At 39.8% G+C, this 12,904-nt stretch overlaps 1 protein-coding gene across 1 annotated transcript in view; it reads left to right on the top strand.

The window, feature by feature from the left end:
- The first annotated feature begins 835 nt into the window (after positions 1-835).
- Positions 836-12,904, top strand: part of RASGRP3 (RAS guanyl releasing protein 3) — a 105,748-nt gene continuing 93,679 nt past the window's right edge. Inside the window, exon 1 of the mRNA XM_039532479.1 lies at positions 836-1,028. The gene's annotated coding sequence lies outside the window, so the exon portion shown is untranslated. The remainder of the gene's footprint in view (positions 1,029-12,904) is intronic.

Genomic DNA, 12,904 nt, shown 5'->3' with positions numbered 1-12,904 from the left:
TATTGTCAATGGTTTGCTGTCAAACTGAGAGGGCATAGCTAGTGGGGTTCCGCAGGGGTCAGTCCTGGGAACCAAAATGATTCAATATTTTCATTAATGGCTTGGATAATGTAGTGGAGAGTATGCTTATAAAATGTGTACATGACACCAAGCTGGGAGGAGTTGCAAGCACTTTGGAGGATAGTGTTGGAATTAAAAAATGACCTTGACAAATTGGAGAATTAGTCTGAATTCACAAGATTAGATATGGTGTGTGATTCCTACACCTATTATACTATACATTTTGAAATCTTAATTTACAGCATTCCCTAAACAGTTTTTTGTTTGCATTTATTAAAACAACCCCACATAAAATCTTTGTTTAAACCCACAAACCATCATTGGCGTTTGAGGGCAAGCAAAATTAATACTAGTTACTAAAGAAAACTATGTAAGGTCAAGAATTCTGATGCTGTTATGTCCCATCACTGTGCTGTGTAATAGATCTGGATGAAATCCTAATAACATTTTATTACCAATAATGTTCTGCTCATAAAGATGAGAACAGCATCTGAAAAACACATGTTAAAAAACTGCATCTAAAAGTTTTATATACATTTGAGTATTCAATAGCAAAAATACAAGAGCTCTCCTTTGTTTAAATATATTTCCTGCTTCTTTATTGTTATACACTGTGTTGTGGCAGACCTATTTATAGCCCAAGAAAAGGAAAAACCTCCACTGGAAGCAGAAAAACTAAGTTGGGAAAGAATAGCAGGAAGTGTGACTGCCATTTAGCCAAACAATCTAGAACTAATTGGGCTCAAAAGCTCTCCAGCTTTATTGTAGCCGCTGAGAGTAAACAGAGCACAATTCTGTTTTTCTCTTCAGAATCGTTAAAAGGGGGTGGGGGTGAATAATGAAAATAATCTAAGTACTGAAGAAGAGCAAAGAAAAATCTCAGCAGCTCAACACATGTAACAGAAGTTATTGTGGGGGAAAAGAAGACCTATACAGTACTGAAAAGGGGTGGACTGTGTCAAATTAAGGTCAGTATCTCCTTTGGCATTTCTGCTTGCTATACTCTTAATGCAGTTGTCCATGCTTTTGCAGTCTAGCAGCTAGTAATAACCTAGTGATATGTTTGTGTGGCAAAATGCATTCTCCATACATTTTAGTATGCGCTTCGGAGAATGCATTTTGCCACACAAACATATTACTAGGTTAACTGGCTTTTAATGATAAAGCTTGCTTGAGAAATAATTGTGCTTTGGTTATAGATCCTTAAGAGTTCCTCCTAAGCAATAGAAATCTTTTCCAAACAACTACTATTAGATAATTTTGCTATTTCCGATACATTTGTCTTCTGTTTGAGCTTACAGTTATTAATTACTACAGCCATTTTGATGGAAGCTTTTTTCCTATAAAGAAAAACATGGTCAATGCCAAAATGTACATTATTAAAAATGTCACAAAATAAAAGATTTAATCTTGTCAGACATGTCCATACAAAAGAATCAACCTAAAATGGAGGTATCTGAAAATTTATATTTTTCTTAAATACATGATAGCAAATTACATGTTTGGGATTAGTTTATTATTTGCTTGCTTATTTAATTTCAAAATGATGCAGCAGCCATTGCAAAGTCCAATGTAATCAATGACAGACTGAAATAGATTAGAAAATGTAGACCTTTTGTTTTAGTGTATTATTTACACATTTTATATCCTGTCATGACAAACATAACCTAAAATCATCTATAAAAGCTACATTGTAAAATGTCAGGGTATAAAATATATCATCTTACTGGATGGGTACTAAAAAGAACAGAAGACTCTTAGGGGAAAGACCTAAAAATACAGATTTTCAGTCAGTGATAACAATCTAGATTAGGTTGTTTTTTGTTTTCTTCATTTCAAAATTGCTTTGCCTCGTGCCAGAATAAGAGGTGGTCATGTGACTTGAAGGCAAAATGGTAGAAATACAAGTTACAGAATACTGAAATATTCAGTGATCTCCACATGGTATGGATAGTACTATGGGGTTTTCACCATTCTTGAATTAGTCTTGAGCGTGATCATTGTACTTGTTTCGGTGATGTACTGTATTTTGTCTATCACGGTACAATCCCTATTACTCATGAATTACTCATGTTATTAAGGATTAGTGTCTTATTGTAAAATGTTCCTGGTGAGGAAAAGAAAAGGAAATGTGTATGCTATTACGCTGCTTTATCCTGGTAGGATGCTGTTATGTTTAGAGTCTGTTGTTGTGAAGATAGCAAGGCAGGATGTCTGCTGATACACATGGAGGTGAAAAGCTGGGATAGGACAATGGTAAATAGTGTCAATCAGTGCTGTTTACTAACAGCCCAATCCTGTGTAGTGCTGAGCTATGATTTCAATGGAATTTGATTATCCAACACTTCATGGCATCAGATCCCTTAGTCTATCTGGTTTAAAGCACTGCTTGTTTCTTTACAACAGTTGTCTTTTCTAAGAGATTGTGGTCCTGCTCCTGTGAGGTGTGGAGCATCTCTGGTGAGAATGAAGTCAATGGCAATATAGATGCTCAGCACAGTACAGGATTGTGGTCTATTAAAATATTTGCAATGGTAGATACAATTGATTTTTGTGGAAAAGGTTGATAGTTAATTTGTTCTTACTTGACACTATTTATGCTTGACTTCAGTAAAAGTTTTGTCTGCATAAGGACTGAGTAAAAACAGAGAGGATTTGGCTGATCATATTTAAGTCGAAAAATGGCAAATTGCGCAACCCTTATTAACACAGATGAGCTCTTGCTCACTTCAGTAGGGCTACTCAGATGAGTAAGTGCTCATCAAACCATGTAAGGGTTGCAAAATCTATGCCTAAGTGAATGCAATTGGTTTCATTAATATTAACAGCTAGGCTTCAGTGACCCAACGGAACAGTGACACTATTCTCACTTTGTGCAATGCATGTCTATCAGCCTTGTTAATTCCAGAAAATACAGGGTAACTTGATCACTTTCTCTGCATAAATAGTCAAACATTCAGAATTTTTCTGCTCTGAGATGTTCACTACATTATTATTTAAAAAGTACATTTGGCTTGCACGTGTGTACAAAACCTGAGACTATTGTTTAGCCAGGAAGAGGAAAACTGTTTGGGAACCAGCCATTTTATATTGTTAGTTTGTAATAGTTACTATGGCTTAAAATGACAGAATAGTGTACTGAGGCAGTTTCATGTGTGCCTATGAAAAAGAGTATATTATAGAGGTTACTTAGAAATTGTCATTCCACATTCTTTATGAAAATATCCCTATGATACAAATGTGACATAACTGAGATATACTTCATGCAAGAGATGTCATTGGAAAGATTTACTGAATGCGATTATCCTATTTGTATGCATGTATCATTTCTGTATCCAAAATTAGGAATATTAACTATGTACTTGTATTTCAACTATGCTACTTTGGGTGACTCCCACTGCCAACACTTCAGGTACAACAATGGAAAAGCCAGATAGGGCGGATGGCCCATGAACAAGAACAATGGACTGTAAAAGAGCTTAGTCTTCCAGTGAACCTGTTGGTCAGCCTGTGAAGAATGGCTACAAGGGCCCTACTGAGTCAGGTGATGCTAAAACATTACCTGGGATTTCATGTAACTTTCCACTGTAAGGGACGGAGGGGGTGTGTGTCAAACTAGGAAACAAAGACCTCCCGCCTTATGCAAATCCTATTTAAGCATGGGGAGTGAGGTAATCTAGGGCATCAGTTCTCCCCTGCTACCCCACCCAAGATGACTGCTGGAAACAAATAAGGATGAACATAGGGAAAGAACTGGGCCCAGGCTGGAAGGGCATCTGGCCTGTGAAAAATATTATTAGAATCACATTTAGGGTGAGAACTCACATGTGACCAGTCTCTTTAGTGTATTAAGCTTAGTTTGCATGCTCTGTTTTATTTTCTTAGTAATCTGCCTTGTTCTGTCTGCTACCTCCTTAACTACTTAAAATACACCTGTTATAGTTAATAAATTTATTTCTGGCTTATAATATAACCCAGTTTATGTGATTTCTAACTGGGAGGGTGAGAAATTGTGCATACCCTCTTCCACACTGAGGGAAAAGGCGAATATAATATATCTTTGGGCCTGTACTCCAAGGAGGGGTCGATATCTAAGTGCTGGAGCAAGTCCCTTAAGCTGAGTCTTCCCAGAGCTGATCTGCAGCTGGGCGTGGCCCTGCCTGTGTGTGTGTTAGAGGAGGTTTTAAGAGACTGGCTCAGCAACACAGGTAAAAGGGGGCACATGCTGGCAGAACTAGTAGACTCAGTGGTATCTCAGCACATCAAGTGACTTCCCAAGGGGTCCAACCTGTCACACATGCTTTTAATAAATTCATACTCTTAGAAAGGAGAATTAGGGACAAAATTCTGATCATATACACTGATGTAAATCCACTGAAGTCAATACAGTTACTCTAGTATAACCAAGGACAGAGTTAGTCCCACAGTGTTACGTGCACTCAGCATAGCAGACTACCCACCCACTCTTCTCTGTTTCTCACACTATGGGAAATGCAAAGCTGGTGTAAAGCTACCTTTACCCACTCCCACACCCCTTCACACCTACACTCAGCATGGGAACAGAGCAACTGAAAATCAGGGTCATTATGTTTGCAGTACTGCCAGCATCAAGTGCTCAGAAATTATGAGTCAAACTCGAAATAATCATGAGATTGTCTTAAAAACCATGAGACTTTTAAATACTATAAGTGTCAGGTGCTTTTTATTTGCCTTTTAGTCTTTGACATTTTAGGGTTAATGTTGTCAAGCTTTTCTCCGCAACCAAGAAAGCTAGAACTTTAACTGAAATAAACTGAGATTCTTATAGAATCACATGATTCCAGGAGCTGGGGCTCTATGAAAAACACCAAATATAATAAGACTTGCATTAACATTACTAGGGCTGACAATACTGTGTCTGTGAGCTCACTAGCTTCAAAACACTATTTGTAGAATAAGGAAATAATATCAAAAGGAGGGATTCTGTACTGATGATGTAACTACCACCAAGACAGAGCAGTAAGCCTTACTCTGCAGCCACTCCAGAATATATAATATACTCTGATTTTACAGGAAACAATAGACATGTTCAAAACATATAATCCAGAAGGATTTTATAACTATTTTGTGAGATTCATAGATTCCAAGGCCAGAAGGGACCATTGTGATTATCTAGTCTGACCTCCTGTGTAGCACCGGATAAAGAACATCCCCAAAATAATTCTTAGAAAATAGCTAGTTTTGATTTAAAAATTTTAAGTGATGGAGAATCCACCTCAAACCTTGGTAATTTGTTCCAATGATTAATTATTCACTGTTAAAATTTATGCCTTATTTCCAGTCTGACTTTGTCTGGCTTCAACTTCCAGCTGTTGGATCATGTTATACCTTTCTCTGTTAGCCTGAAGAGCTCATTATTAAATATTTGTCCCCCCCCCCCAGGTACTTATAGGCTGTGACAAAGTCACCCCTTAACTTTTTATTTGTTTAGCTACATAAATTGAACTCCTTGAATCTATCACTATAAGGCATGTTTTCTAATCCTTTAATCAATCACTTCCAGTATCCAGATAAACTCCTTTTAGTGAACACAGGCATTGACACACCTAAGACTTTTACCTTTAAAAATGAAATAGCCTATGATACTCTTCCCCTGAATGATTAGTAGTGACAGCAACTTATTAGCATCTGTCAGGTGTTCAGCAATCTATGTGAAATGACTTGGTGGTGAATCAAGATGTAAACTGAAATATGAAAATTTATTCTCCACTCATTCCACAGGGGGTTAATGTGCTTAACTTCCATTAGAGTTAACAGGAGTTATGTTATTACATTTCCCATCCATTAGGTTATGAATAAGCCCCAGGCTTGTCAGAAGTTAACTAATACAATAAAACAACATGGTAAAGAATACTTTTTTATGTTTCTCTAATCTAATGACTTTCCTCTCGCTTTTTTGTTGAATAGAGGTGAAAAATACAGTCATAAATCATATGGAGAACAATGAAATGCAAACATTTGTATTGATTCTGGTCTGTTATTTTAAAGTGAGGCCTACTGTTGTTGGTTTCTACCCACCCTGCCTTTAATGTGTCTACACTTAAGTGTTGTAGGTCTAAAATAATCTTTTTTCAGTATTCATAAACTGAAGTATTAAAAATATCAAGTTTTATTCTAAGATACCTACATTAAATGCACAGGCCAAAAGTGTTTTATTCTGTGAGTTTAATAACTCAGGAGCATATTAGGTTAGATTGTAAATTTGGGTATAGCCCTGATCAAGAGGTGATACTTTAAGATGCATGGCCTTATGAGAAGTTCCAGGAGACACTTGGTAAAATCCTGTCCCTATTGAAGTCAAGGGTCAAAGTTTTGTCAATAGATTCAGTGAAGCCTGGAATTCACTGAGACATCCCGCTCAGTCATAATTCCTTCCCTGCTCCCTCCTTGCTCCTGAGCAGGTAATAATTTACCACTGGCCTGTACCATCAATAAATTATTGCCCCCCACACCATAAGATAGCTCAGATACTCTGGCCAGTGAGTAAGAAAGGGGGAGTCAAGGGTCCATCCATTGCCAACCCACCAGCTATGCTGCAAGTTGCCTCATTTATTCCTACATTTCTGGACTCAATGTCTGGTTAGCCCCCATAACTGTGTAAGGAAAGATTGCTACTCCCTTGCATCTCTTTGTAGCCACATTCTAGCCTGCAACAGGGTGGCTTGCCCCTTAAGGGCTGGAGAGCCTGGGGCCAGCCAATCCAGATTATTAAGGAGGTTTACCTGGGTCGGATCAGGTAATTCCCTATCAGGGCAGCAGGTGGTTGTAGAGGTGGGGGAGGGTTAGGAACGTGCAGGAACCAATAAGCTGTTGTAGGGAAAAGCTTGCTCTTAGGGAGCTAGAGACCGAGCCCTGAGGCTCCAGAAGGGTAGGGCCTGTCAAAGCAGGAAAGGACATAGGCTGGAAGGCTTGGGAGCAGAGTGAATTGGAGACTGCTGGGAATGAGCAGGCTCCCACAGAGGCATCTAAGGTGTGGTGTTTCCTTACTGAGACAACGGGCAGGAAAAGTCTGGAAGTGACCTGGTAATAGGGTAAAACTGATGGACTGTGTTGTGGGACTTTGAGTTTTATTTTGGAGCTTTATATATGTTACTAAACCTGGCCCCTTGAGAAGGGATGGTGAATGAGCAAGTAACTCCTGAGTGGAGTTGAAGAAGCCCTTTGAGGGAGAAATTGTTAGCAGGGCACAATAGTTGCACCCTGGCCATGAGGGGTGCATGGGAGGTGGCGGACCCCACTAAATGGTCCAATAAAGTTATAAGAAAGCAGCAGAATCTTGGAAATGCAGGTGTTTTATTAGGGGGCAGTTAAAGGAAGCTTTTCGAGAACACATGTGAATGTGGTGATCTATGCAACAGCCTAGCACAGCACACGGGGGACAAGAAAAACATTGTGGGGAATTACCCACCCGATAAAGTGCTTTCAGTCCTTGGTGTGTATATTGCTGAATGACGTGCACTTAAAAGAAGAGCAACAAAAAGGCTAATGCTAAAAGCTGATTTAAGAGGAAATATTTAAAATGTTCAATATGCATAAGCTGGCTAAGAACTGACCAAAGCCCAGCATGCTGCAAATATTTATGCAGGTGTGTTCACTTCAAACTAGTGAGTAGTCACATTAACTTCAACAGATTCATAGCATTTAAGGCCAGATGGAACTATTAGACCAGGGGTAGGCAACCTATGACATGTGTGCTGATTTTCAGTGGCACTCACACTGCCCGGGTCCTGGCCACCAGTCCCGGGGGCTCCACTGCTGGCCTTGGGGGACCGGCTGGCTGCCAGTCCCTTGCCAGCCGGGGTTCCATCTGTCAGCTCCACTCAGCCCGCTGCCGGCCCCGGGTCCCAGCTACTGGTCTGGAGGGATCTGCTGCCAGCCTGGGATCTCAGCCACCGGCCCAGGACTCTGCAGCTGCCCCCAGCTGTGGCCACTGGCCCCAGCCTGGGGCAGTGAGGGGTGCAGACAGGGGCAAGAGGGGGCGCAGCTCAGCACCCCCACCTTAAAAATTGTTCCAGCACCACTGTGCTGGGATATTTTTAAGTCCTGATTTGCTGCTTACATCACTATCATGCCACGTGGAACAGCGCACTGCGTTTGAAGTTGAGATTAGAATGTACATGCAAGAATGGGAATCAGAATTTTCTGACAGATTTCAAGATTTCCAGCGATTTGGCCCAATGCTTTCTTTTCTAATTAAAGCTGAAAAGTTCAACAAAAGCAACTTGTATTTCAGTGGATGGGTGTTAAAGATTTTGAAATGCAGCTCTTTCAGTTAAAAAGCTCAGAATTGTGGGCATCAAAGTTTGGAGATCTGCAGCGCACACAATTTAGCCTTAAATGCTTGGATCTTCAGACATATAGTTTTTTTAAATAAATCCTTCAAAAGACCACTCATCAAAAATACACATTTTAATTTTAATTACTATAGTAAAAAAAAACCTTGCTTCCAAAGTCTTCCTGTCCTCTCTGTTCATCCCTTTCTCCCTTCATCCCCCTCTCCCCCTCACCTTTGACTAGAGCCCTTAAAGGGACAACACCCCTTTTCTTCCAGATAGTTGGACAAAGAGTTTCCCTTTCTTTACTTCTGACTGTCTGATTAACTAGTTTTAAAAGAACCCTCCAGCAAAATCAATATTTAGTAAGATATAAAATAATTTGTTATGCCTAAAATCTTTGAAATATATATTTAAAGTTGGTGAAATTTCATAAATATGTCTATTGTTATGGAGATCACACAGAGTAAATTAGTGTTCCCTTTTTCTAAAAGCAATGAACACTGTTATAAATACACTAAACCTCTGTGACTGATTAATTTAAAATAATGTCTTTGTTTCACTGAGTTAAATATGTAGTAATCTGGAATGCTTACTTTATGAAGGCTTAAGAGTACATTTAAAATATAAAATCAGCTTAGAAATACTGATTAAGAAAATGTAAACTGACAAGAGCTGCATCATGTATTCCATAATATTTAATGTTGTATTCAGCAAGACTCCAACAAACTTCAGGGCATATCAAAAAACCTGTGACTGACATTTTTTATTCCCAAGTTTAGTGCTTTTAATTAGGTACCGTCTACATGTCACCATCTGGCATGCAATGGAAACATGCTTCAATTTCTTTAGAAAGAAATTGCAGAAGTGTTTTTTTTTTCAAATGTCAGTTGCTTCATTTGGGTTCAAGGATTTGGCTGGAAGGGGGAGAGGAGGGTGGGGGCGGGAAGAGAGGATGGAGACAGTGGGGAGAGGGTTGGGCCTGGGTGGAGTGGGGCAGGGCCTGGGGCAGAGCAGGAATGGAGTATGGGGAGAGCCACAGGCAGAAGAGGTGGGCTGTGGAGCTAGCCTCCCCAAGCGGCAACTTCACCCACCACCCATGACAGCAGGTAAGAGTGGTAGGCTCCCACACACCCAGCGCGTGCTGCAGTCTCCTTAGGCAGGGGCCGTATTCACAGAGCCGAATGCGCCAGTGCTGTGCATTCTGTATGAGGGAGAGGGTACAGGGGTCTCTGCAGGGAACTGTGACTCGCCGCTGCCATGAGGCAGGCCGGGTGTCTCGGTAGCCTTTGCTGCCTCGTCCCTCCCCCCACCCCCTGAGCTGCCATCGGGCATAGGGGCACCAGTTTAACAATACTGCGTAGGGCCCCATAAATCCTAACGATGGCCCTGCTGAATGGGAGTTAAATAGTGCATAGGCTTGTGTCAGATTTCATCATGGGGTGTATCCTCCCTATATTTGGAAAATTGACTTCCCTTTTTTAAGCGTAAATAGCTTTTGCTGATGGTGCAGCATGTCTTTTTGCCCAGCATTCTTGGAGTCTCACACTAATATACTGTACCAGTGTACCGCTTCTCGGCCTTCTGGCTGGAAAGCATTATCTAAATTGTATTGTGTTACTCTACTGTTCTGGACTATTCTGCAGCATGTTGTGGTTGTTTAATAAGGGGGGGCGGGGCAGTTTCCAAGGATTGAGCAGTTCAGTAATAATGGAAGAGGGAACTTGAAACAACATCCAAATAACTGAATGTGGGAAGGCAAAGCTTTGGACTGGTGCTGGATTTTTCAAAAATATTTTGCCTTCTTCATAGTTACTGCTAGTCCCTAGTCACAGGTCACAGTTACATGACAAAATCAATGCCTTCTCTCTCCAAGGCAAGTGATTAATGAATTTTAGAGATTGATGATGGTTAAACATCCACACTGCCTTCATCCTAGTGTGATTTCATAGCTGCTATATGGCCTGTACTGAATCCTGAACACAGTGGAACATTATTTTGTATGCAGTATTCAGAGTATAAGGGTGAATAGATACCTCACATATGGATAAAAAAGCAAGATAGCATCTTTATTCTGTTAAAGGCTATACATGGAAATCTCAGCAAGAGGTAGAGGCCCAGATTCAACCATGCTGAATAACTTCAACAGAGTCAAACAAGTGGGGAATTTAGCCCCTTGGGGGCAGGGCTATGGAGTAGAATGTCACAGGTGATGAGCCTTGCTTATCCTCTCAAGCACAAATGGTGAGCATTGTAGTGACAGCCTCCGAGAAAGCACTCAGCTCTTCACATGGAAGAGGCTCAGGCTCTCTAGTCTCATCGACTGACTGCAGAGGGAGCCGAGGGTTTTCTGTAGCGTAGATGAAAACTTTTCAAAAACTCAAATCATTTACAAAAATCATTCAGCTTTTTTAGACCAGCTCTAACTTTCAGCAGCTTTCTGGTTCAAGCTTAATAATCCTCTTTCCTTCTCTTGTAAATTCATTGTAAATGGATTGTTTTAAGTTACTATGGATTGCCTGTATCAATTGTAGGCATTTTGGTGCAAGGCAGAGGAAGATCAGGTATATCACCCTGTCCCCATCTCATTGTGCGGAGTGTACAATCAAAGTTCTCAGTGTTAGGAGCTGTTGTGATGCTGTGGTTGGTAGCACTTACATAAAGATTAACAAGCAGAACATTTTTCACCTGCTTATGTATAAGGCAAATCTTGATAAATAACTTGTAGTCTAGCCTTGTTTTGGGAAAAGTTCTCTGAGCTGGATAATTAACAATATGGTGATTCACAAACATCTTATGATATGCTATGAATCTCTCTGTCAGAACAAGTGACATTGGGCTGATTGGGGAATAAAAGGCCCCTTCTTAGAAATGTTATGCATCATTTATGTGGGCTTTTAATCACACTGTATTTGGAAAACTGTAGGATGCATTTAACTATGAAAGACACAGAAGCACTATTTCCAAGTTATCTATTCAGATTAGAAATGTATGTGTCTTTTTCACTTAATGTAAATACTCAGCATTACATGATATACCCAGAAACTCCACAAAAGAAGATAAAATCAGATTGACAGTCTAGTCTTGTGGATGTCACAAGACAGAGCCATGAAATTTGTTCCCAACTCTGCCACACATTTCCTATATGACCATGGGCAAGTTATAAACTCTGTGTAGCTCAGTCTTCCCTTCTGTAAAATGGGGTTGATATTTCTCAAGGGCATTGTGAAAAGAAAGCTCTGTTAATATTACCAAAAAATGCTAATATTCAATAGAATATATTATTTCAATCTATAAAATGACAAGAGGTGCCTCTAAGTCTAGGTACCTCTGACAATTATTTAAGTACACTAAATCAGTATACCAAAATATATGGTGGCCCCACAACATATAATCATTCTAAATAACCACTCAGCATGAAAAGAAAGAGTCAAAACCAATGTATAACACCCAGTTTGTGTTCACTTCCCACAAATGTTCTAACTAGTATGTTTATTGGTAAAAATGTTTAGCTTAAGTCCTTGTTTTAGCAATGTTGCAGAATATCTGTGGAAAGTAAATTCTAAAATCACGAATGTGAGTATGCACACTGGAAACTCCTGCAGCTCTGGGTTGGTGCATGCTCGGTTGCTCTGTGGGAATAGTGCTTCTGTGCAGCCTGCTCAGCATATGGCAGCTGTGAAGTGCTGGAGCATGCCCAGTGCAGATGCGAATTTATCTGGCAAACTGACTGGGCTCTACTGAGCATGTGCACACTGAGATTTTTAAAGGGCTTATAACTTGACCGAATTTGGGTGAATTTTCACAGGGACAACAAAAGGCACCACAATGCCAGTCTCAACTCCCTGACACATTTCTATTCTGTGCTCCAAAGCATGAAGTTAATGCTTCTGAACAAAACTCCTGTACAATTTTTTTAACCTGGCAACACAAAATACTTATTTCTTCATTTCTGAGAATTAGAACTTTCAAATTATTTAAAAAAAATTTTAAAAATCAGCCCGAGGCAGACAAACAGCATAGAGAATTTTAGGCCAAATAATTAAATTTTGGTAAAGTTACAAGTAACTGAAAACATAATCTTGTAATGGAAAGTGGTTTCAGAGTGGTAGCCATGTTAGTCTGTATCAGCAAAAAGAACGAGGAGTACTTGTGGCACCTTAGAGACTAACAAATGTATTTGAGCATAAGCTTTTGTGGGCTAAAACTCATTTCATCGGATGCATGCAGTGGAAAATACAGTAGGAAGATAGATATACACAGAGAACGTGAAAAAATGGGGGTTGCCATACTAACTATAATGAGAGTAATCAATTAAGGTGATCTTTATCAGCAGGAGAAAAAAAACTTTTGTAGTGATAATCAGGCTGGCCCATTTCCAACAGTTGACAAGAAAGTGTGAGTAAAAGTAGGGGGAACATAGCACGGGGAAATAGTTTTTACTTTGTGTAATGACCCATCCACTCCCAGTCTTTATTCAAGCCTAATTTAATGGTGTCCAGTTTGCAAATTAATTCCAATTTTGCAGTTTC

Source organism: Mauremys reevesii, linkage group 3 (assembly GCF_016161935.1).
Source record: "Mauremys reevesii isolate NIE-2019 linkage group 3, ASM1616193v1, whole genome shotgun sequence".
NCBI lineage: Eukaryota > Metazoa > Chordata > Testudines > Geoemydidae > Mauremys > Mauremys reevesii.
Note: the sequence above shows the minus strand (reverse complement) of the source record. Positions and strands in the feature narration are given on the sequence as shown.